The sequence below is a fragment of the Pelmatolapia mariae genome, linkage group LG13, assembly GCF_036321145.2.
Source record: "Pelmatolapia mariae isolate MD_Pm_ZW linkage group LG13, Pm_UMD_F_2, whole genome shotgun sequence".
Lineage (NCBI taxonomy): Eukaryota > Metazoa > Chordata > Actinopteri > Cichliformes > Cichlidae > Pelmatolapia > Pelmatolapia mariae.
In genome coordinates this window covers 33,417,256-33,424,863 of record NC_086238.1, presented here as the reverse complement: position 1 = coordinate 33,424,863, position 7,608 = coordinate 33,417,256, and the positions used below count along the sequence as shown (strand labels likewise).

At 32.7% G+C, this 7,608-nt stretch overlaps 1 pseudogene; it reads left to right on the top strand.

Moving 5' to 3' along the window:
* Window positions 1–3,938: 3,938 nt before the first annotated feature.
* Window positions 3,939–6,998, top strand: LOC134639746 (G2/M phase-specific E3 ubiquitin-protein ligase-like; annotated as a pseudogene).
* The last annotated feature ends 610 nt before the right edge of the window (window positions 6,999–7,608 follow it).

Genomic DNA, 7,608 nt, shown 5'->3' with positions numbered 1-7,608 from the left:
AAACTGTAATTTAAAAACAAACAACAGAATTTGAAAGGAAACAAGAGAATTTGAATGAAAAGAACGGAATATGAAAACAAACAACAGAATTTGAATGAAAACAGAAGAATTTGAAAACAAACAACAGAATTTGAATGAAAAGAACGGAATTTAAATGAAAAGAAGGGAATTTGAAAAAAAAAACAACAGAATTTGAATGAAGAGAGCGGAATCTGAATGAAAACAACAGAATTTGAATGAAAACAGTGGAATTTGAAAGAAAACAAGAGAATTTAAAAGAAAACAGAAGAATTTGAAAACACACAACAGAATTTGAATGAAAAGAACGGAATTTAAATGAAAAGAACGAAATTTGAAAAAAAACAGAAGAATTTGAAAACACACAACAGAATTTGAATGAAATGAACGGAATTTGAATGAAAAGAACGGAATTTGAATGAAAACAGTGGAATTTGAAAACAAACAACAGAATTTGAAAACAAATAACAGAATTTAAAAGAAAACAGAAGAATTTGAAAACAAACAACAGAATTTGAATGAAAAGAACGGAATTTGAATGAAAAGAACGGATTTTGAAAAAAAACAACAGAATTTGAATGAAAAGAGCGGAATCTGAATGAAAACAACGGAATTTGAAAGAAAACAACGGAATTTGAAAGGAAACAACAGAATTTGAATGAAAACAACGGAATCTGAAAGAGAACAGCCAAACTTGAATGAAAACAACAGAATGTTAAAACATACAACAGAATGTGAAAGGAAACAACAGAATTTGAATGGAAACAACAAAATTTGAATGAAAAGAACTGAATTTGAAAACAAACAACAGAATTTGAAAACAAACAACAGAATTTGAAAGGAAACAACAGAATTTGAATGAAAACAACGGAATCTGAAAGAGAACAGCCAAACTTGAATGAAAACAACAGAATGTTAAAACATACAACAGAATGTGAAAGGAAACAACAGAATTTGAATGAAAACTGTATTTTAAAAACAAACAACAGAATTTGAAAGGAAACAAGAGAATTTGAATGAAAAGAACGGAATTTGAAAGAAAACAGTGGAATTTGAATGAAAACAACGGAATTTGAAAGAAAACAACAGAATTTGAATGAAAACAGTGGAATTTGAAAACAAACAACAGAATTTGAATCAAAACAGCGGAATTTGAAAACAAACAACAGAATTTGAATGAAAATAGCGGAATCTGAATGAAAACAACGGAATTTGAAAGACAACAGCCAAACTTGAATGAAAAGAACGGAATATGAAAACAAACAACAGAATTTGAAAGGAAACAACAGAATTTGAATTAAAACAGTGGAATTTGAATGAAAAAAACGGAATTTGAAAGACAACAGCCAAACTTGAATGAAAACAACAGAATTTGAAAGAAAACAACAGAATGTTAAAACATACAACAGAATGTGAAAGGAAACAACAGAATTTGAATGAAAACTGTAATTTGAAAACAAACAACAAAATTTGAATGAAAACAGCGGAATTTGAATGAAAACCACAGAATTGGAAAAAAAACAACAGAATTTGAATGAAAACAACAGAATGTTAAAACATACAACAGAATGTGAAAACAAACAACAGAATTTGAATGAAAACTGTAATTTAAAAACAAACAACAGAATTTGAAAGGAAACAAGAGAATTTGAATGAAAAGAGCGGAATATGAAAACAAACAACAGAATTTGAATTAAAACAGTGGAATTTGAATGAAAAGAACGGAATTTGAAAACAAACAACAGATTTTAAATGAAAACAGCGGAATTTGAAAACAAATAACAAAATTTAAAAGAAAACAGAAGAATTTGAAAACAAATAACAGAATTTGAATGAAAAGAACGGAATTTGAATGAAAACAACGGAATTTGAATGAAAACAGCGGAATTTGAAAACAAACAACAGAATTTGAATGAAAACAACGGAATTTGAAAGAAAACAACAGAATTTGAATGAAAACAGTGGAATTTGAAAACAAACAACAGAATTTGAATGAAAAGAGCGGAATTTGAAAATAAATAACAGAATTTAAAAGAAAACAGTGGAATTTGAATGAAAACAACAGAATTTGAAAACAAACAACAGAATTTGAATGAAAACAGTGGAATTTGAAATATAACAGCCGAATTTGAATCAAAAGAACGGAATATGAAAACAAACAACAGAATTTGAATGAAAACAACAGAATTTGAAAACAAACAAAATAATTTGAAAGAAAACAACAGAATTTGAATGAAAAGAACAGAATTTGAATGGAAACAACAAAATTTGAATGAAAAGAACAGAATTTGAAAACAAACAACAGAATTTGAAAGTAACCAACAGAATTTGAATCAAAAGAACGGAATATGAAAAGAAACAACAAAATTTGAAAACAAACAACAAAATTTAAAAGGAAACAACAGAATTTGAATGAAAATAACAGAATTTGAATGAAAACAGTGGAATTTGAATGAAAACAGTGGAATTTGAATGAAAACAGCGGAATTTGAAAACAAACAACAGAATTTGAATGAAAACAACGGAATTTGAAAGAAAACAACAGAATTTGAATGAAAACAGCGGAATTTGAAAACAAACAACAGAATTTGAATGAAAAGAGCGGAATTTGAAAACAAATAACAGAATTTAAAAGAAAACAGTGGAATTTGAATGAAAACAACAGAATTTGAAAACAAACAACAGAATTTGAATGAAAAGAGCGGAATTTGAAAACAAATAACAGAATTTAAAAGAAAACAGAAGAATTTGAATGAAAACAACAAAATTTGAAAACAAACAACAAAATTTGAAAGGAAACAACAGAATTTGAATGAAAATAACGGAATTTGAATGAAAACAGTGGAATTTGAATGAAAACGACGTAATTTGAATGAAAACCACGGAATTTGAAAACAAACAACAGAATTTGAAAGGAAACAACAGAATTTGAATGAAAAGAACGGAATTTGAAAACAAACAACAGAATTTGAATGAAAACAGCAGAATTTGAAAACAAACAACATAATTTGAATGAAAACATCGGAATTTGAAAACAAATAACAGAATTTGAATGAAAACAGTGGAGTTTGAATGAAAACAGCAGAATTTGAAAACAAACAAGAGAATTTCATAGGAAACAACAGAATTTGAATCAAATGAACGGAATATGAAAACAAACAAGAGAATTTGAAAGCAAACAACAGAATTTGAATGAAAACTATGAGGTGCCGTAAAGGACATTATTACTGAAACGCTCTTCCACACACTACTGAAATGCACTCACACACACAACTGAAACGCTCTCACACACACTATTGAAATTTTAGCTCTCACACACACTACTGAAACGCTCTCACACACACTAGTGAAATTTTACCTCTCACACACACAACTGAAATTTTACCTCTCACACACACTACTGAAACACTCTCACACACACTAGTGAAACGCTCTCACACACACAACTGAAATTTTACCTCTCACACACACTACTGAAACGCTCTCACACACTACTGAAATTTTAGCTCTCAGACACACAACTGAAATGCTCTCACACACACTACTTAAACGCTCTCACACACACTAGTGAAATTTTACCTCTCACACACACTACTGAAAAACCAAGGCATTTCAATTGAACAGGAAGGCGTTTCAGTTGAACAGGAAGGCATTTCAGTTAAACAGGAAGGCGTTTCAGTTAAACAGGAAGGCGTTTCAGTTGAACAGGAAGGCATTTCAGTTAAACAGGAAGGTATTTCAGTTGAACAGGAAGGCGTTTCAGTAGAACAGGAAGGCATTTCAGTAAAACATATGGACTATACCAGTAGAATTTAAAAGTCATAAAAGCATACACAGAAACAGAACAGTATATAATAAAATATTTAACTAATTAGCAATTGCTGTTGTCCCTATTTATTTTTTATAGCCTCGAGTTTCTAATGGCTTGTGGCAATAAGCTGGTGTCTCCAAAGCTCCAAGATGGTCAGGAGCTGAATGGGATGTTGATCCTAAAGGTTTTTAAAACCAAAGCCCTCTATGTAAGGCCATCAAGGACACTTTTAGTAAGTTCCTAAAAGAATGAAAAGTAATCATGATTTGGGAAAAAACATGTCAACAATTGGGCTTCTAGCAAAATAGAATATATTTATTTAAAACAAGTGCTTGGGAGCAATCAATATGGATATTTCTTATTTTAATCTTTTTAAGATAAGCTATAATTACTTGGTTTTGATATATGTTTTTGCTCTTTCTCTGTTGAAGAGTGAATCAGATGAAGACAAAGATCCTTCTTACATCAGCTCCAAATCAGCATTAAGCAGTTGTGCAACTGATAAGGACAGTGACAATGATTGTTTTGAAGTTGATAGTTCAAAAATCCAACAAGACCTGAGCAGCCAAGTCACTACAAGGTTAAGAAGTCATGTTAAAGGTGATAACCCTGGCACTAGCAGTGATGAAGAAGATGATACTGTGACCAACTGTATTGGAAGGAGTGTTGGTAAAAGGCGACGAGCAAAGCAAGGAAGTGATGGGAACAGCATTTGTGATGAAGGCTACATGGCAAGAAGTGATGACAAACCTAGCACAAGCAGTCACAGCAGAGATTTCAATGCAATAAGTGAAGACATCCCTGCCATGAGTGTTAATGATGAAGATTATTCTTCATATTTAACTCTCGTGGCATCGCTTTCTGGCGATTCTTCAGATGATGAGGATTTAAATCAAGCTATAATTGCGAGCTTGGAGAATCAGATGTGAGTAACAAACATACAGAATTTGAGTTTGAGACATGATTATAGCTTTCCAGAATTGTCAAATCAATATAAAACTTTTAAGCTTTAAATCTCTATGATCAGTGTGACGCATATTCTCGAATTCTGTAACATGACTACATGGCTGATATATTTTATTTTCTGTTTTATTTTCTTTTTTTAGTGTAGAAAAAGTCCCTGTTCAAGAGATACTGCTGGAACTATCAAGCAAAATTAGTACAAAACAGCAGTGCAAATTTAATATAAATCGCTCTGCTGTGTGGAGGGAGCCTTGCGTGGTTTTCAAAGGCTATCTCATGATCCCAACTTGATGATCTGTGTGAAATTCTCAGATGATATGGGGAAAAATGAGGAAGGGGTTGATTTAGGCGGGCCAAGTAGGGAATTCTTGAGACTATTGATGGACACCATTGCCAGGTCAGCCATGGAAAGAAAACTGCAAGAACTTGGCTCTTGACAGTACTGGTAATTACCTATTTTTCTAAGATTAATAGTGGGAACTGTTTAACTGATTTTTACAGGCAACATTACTGACAATTTTGCTTTTCCTTTCATTCTGTTGCTTTGCAGCTCTCAGAGGGGACTGGTACTACATCTCTGGCCAAGCCATTGCAGTGAGCTTGGTACATGGTGGTCCACCACCTAACTTTCTGTCACCAACAGTATTTTCTCTTCTGGTTGGAAATTCAGCAAATCCAGCCCTGGAAGACATAGCTGACCTGGAACTCTTCGAAAAAGTCACAAAGGTCTCTATATGTTTATTTTATAAATCTTATAGTGAATTTGAAATTGTTTGTGTTACACTTTTCTTTTGCAGGGAATGTTTATCTGGATCAGTCTGGCCATTCCTGAATGCCAAGTTTTTATATGTTGCTGCTGTATTAAACTAAGACTCAGCAGATAAGGGTAGACGAAAGAGTATATTTTCTTATTTTTTTAAGCACATTGTAAACTTATTTAAAAAAATATGTGTAGTCATTTGACTTCCAATGTACGCTTGGGCATATTGTGATTGTGTAGACCACTAGTGGCTGGGTTCCTTCTAATAGTTTATAAGACTACTAAGTAACTTCCATAACAAGCCCTTTCTCTGCTCTTTGTGATGCTAGATATCTCAAAGTACAACCCTTGAAGACCTTGAAAAGTCAAAAGAACCTCTGCTTGATTACTTGGCCAATGCAGGATGCCTGAGGCCTATGCGTTCACTAAGAGACAGGGATCTGCTGGTACATGATATTGTCATGTTTCAGGTCATCCACAGGGTTCAAGGTCCATTTCAAAGGTATTTGGGTATTCTGTGTTTTTCAGATTAATTAAAATGGTGATAAAAATCTTACCTATTAATCAACATGGCCAGTTAATAACCTAGTACAATTGATTGCGCCAAATTGATAATATACAATTAACTTAGAAGCATGAAATTGCAGAATTATTGAATAAAATTTCTTTGTGCTGTTTAACCAGATTTTGTGAAGGTCTGAAAACTCTTGGGGTTCTCGAGAAAATGAGGAGGCATCCAGACAGCTTTCGCCCTCTTTTCTGCTATGAGCCACATATGCTGACTGCTGACCAGGTGGATGATCTTTTCAACATTCATCTATCTCCAGAAGGAAGCAACAGAAGAGCTGCTGAGGAGATGGTTGTTACCTTCTGGAGAGACTATCTCCAAGATGCAGAAGGTAATTGTCACTTTAGTGCACAATAAATAGATGTAACGATTTATAGGTTAGCATTTCTGAAATCTTTATTTTAAATAACATACTCATATAACAATAACACCACATTACCCTCTTGGTTGTAGTAACATTTTTACATAGTTCTTTGAGACTATTGAAAGATGAAAAGCATGCTCTATAGTCATTGCAATAACAGTCATTAAGATTCTTGCTTTAGATTAATACTCACTGTAAATTTATGTTGGCCAAATGAAATAACCTTTTAACACTTTTTTCCTTTTGTTTTGCAGAAGAAGAAGGACCTTCCAAATTACAGAAGATATTGGCCTTTGCAACTGGAGCAACTACGGTGCCACCTATTGGCTTTTCCCCAGCACCCTCGATTGAGTTCATTCATAGAGGAGATGATGACTTCTCTTCTACACAAATTTTCCCTCTTGCCAACACGTGTGTTAACTGCATTAGGCTGCCACTGCATGTTTCATACCAGCTGTTCAAGGAGAAGTTTGATTTTGCATTAGGTAACACTTACGGCTTTGGCAGGGTATGAACACATTATGCTGGAGGAGTTTGCGTGTTTCTCTTTTGTATTGGTCTCTCTACTGATTCAAAGTGAGTATTGAGTATTAACTTGTTAAGGTTTTAATATTTCCAAATTTACCTGCCTCAGTGAAATTGATGTTTTAAGACATCAATTTGACAAGAAGTGATTGTTCTTCAGGATTCATACAGGTAGATACCAATTGTTTAACAGCACTTCAGAAATTTATTTAGATTGTTGAGTTTGAATATACAAAATTGGTGCCACTTTACTCATTTCATGTGTATGTGCATCTGTTTTTGATTTGGTTGTCTGTTTATTCTTCTGCCTGTGTCAGTTTCTGTTTGACAACAGATTTGTCATTTTATCATTTTAAAGAAAATGGTTTCAATATGTTAGTTTCGATCAGATATGTTTTCTGAAACGTTTGTTTTATATATATATATATTTTTTTTTTTTGCAAAATATTTGATTTAATGTAGAAGGTGTAAAAGTGAAGAAAACACATCTATTCCATGATTTCCATCATTTTCTAATGGATTCACTTGTTGAATTATGTTCATTGCAGTCTCGTTTATGTTGATGTCAATATCTGGAATATTGACATTGTTTGAAGTTC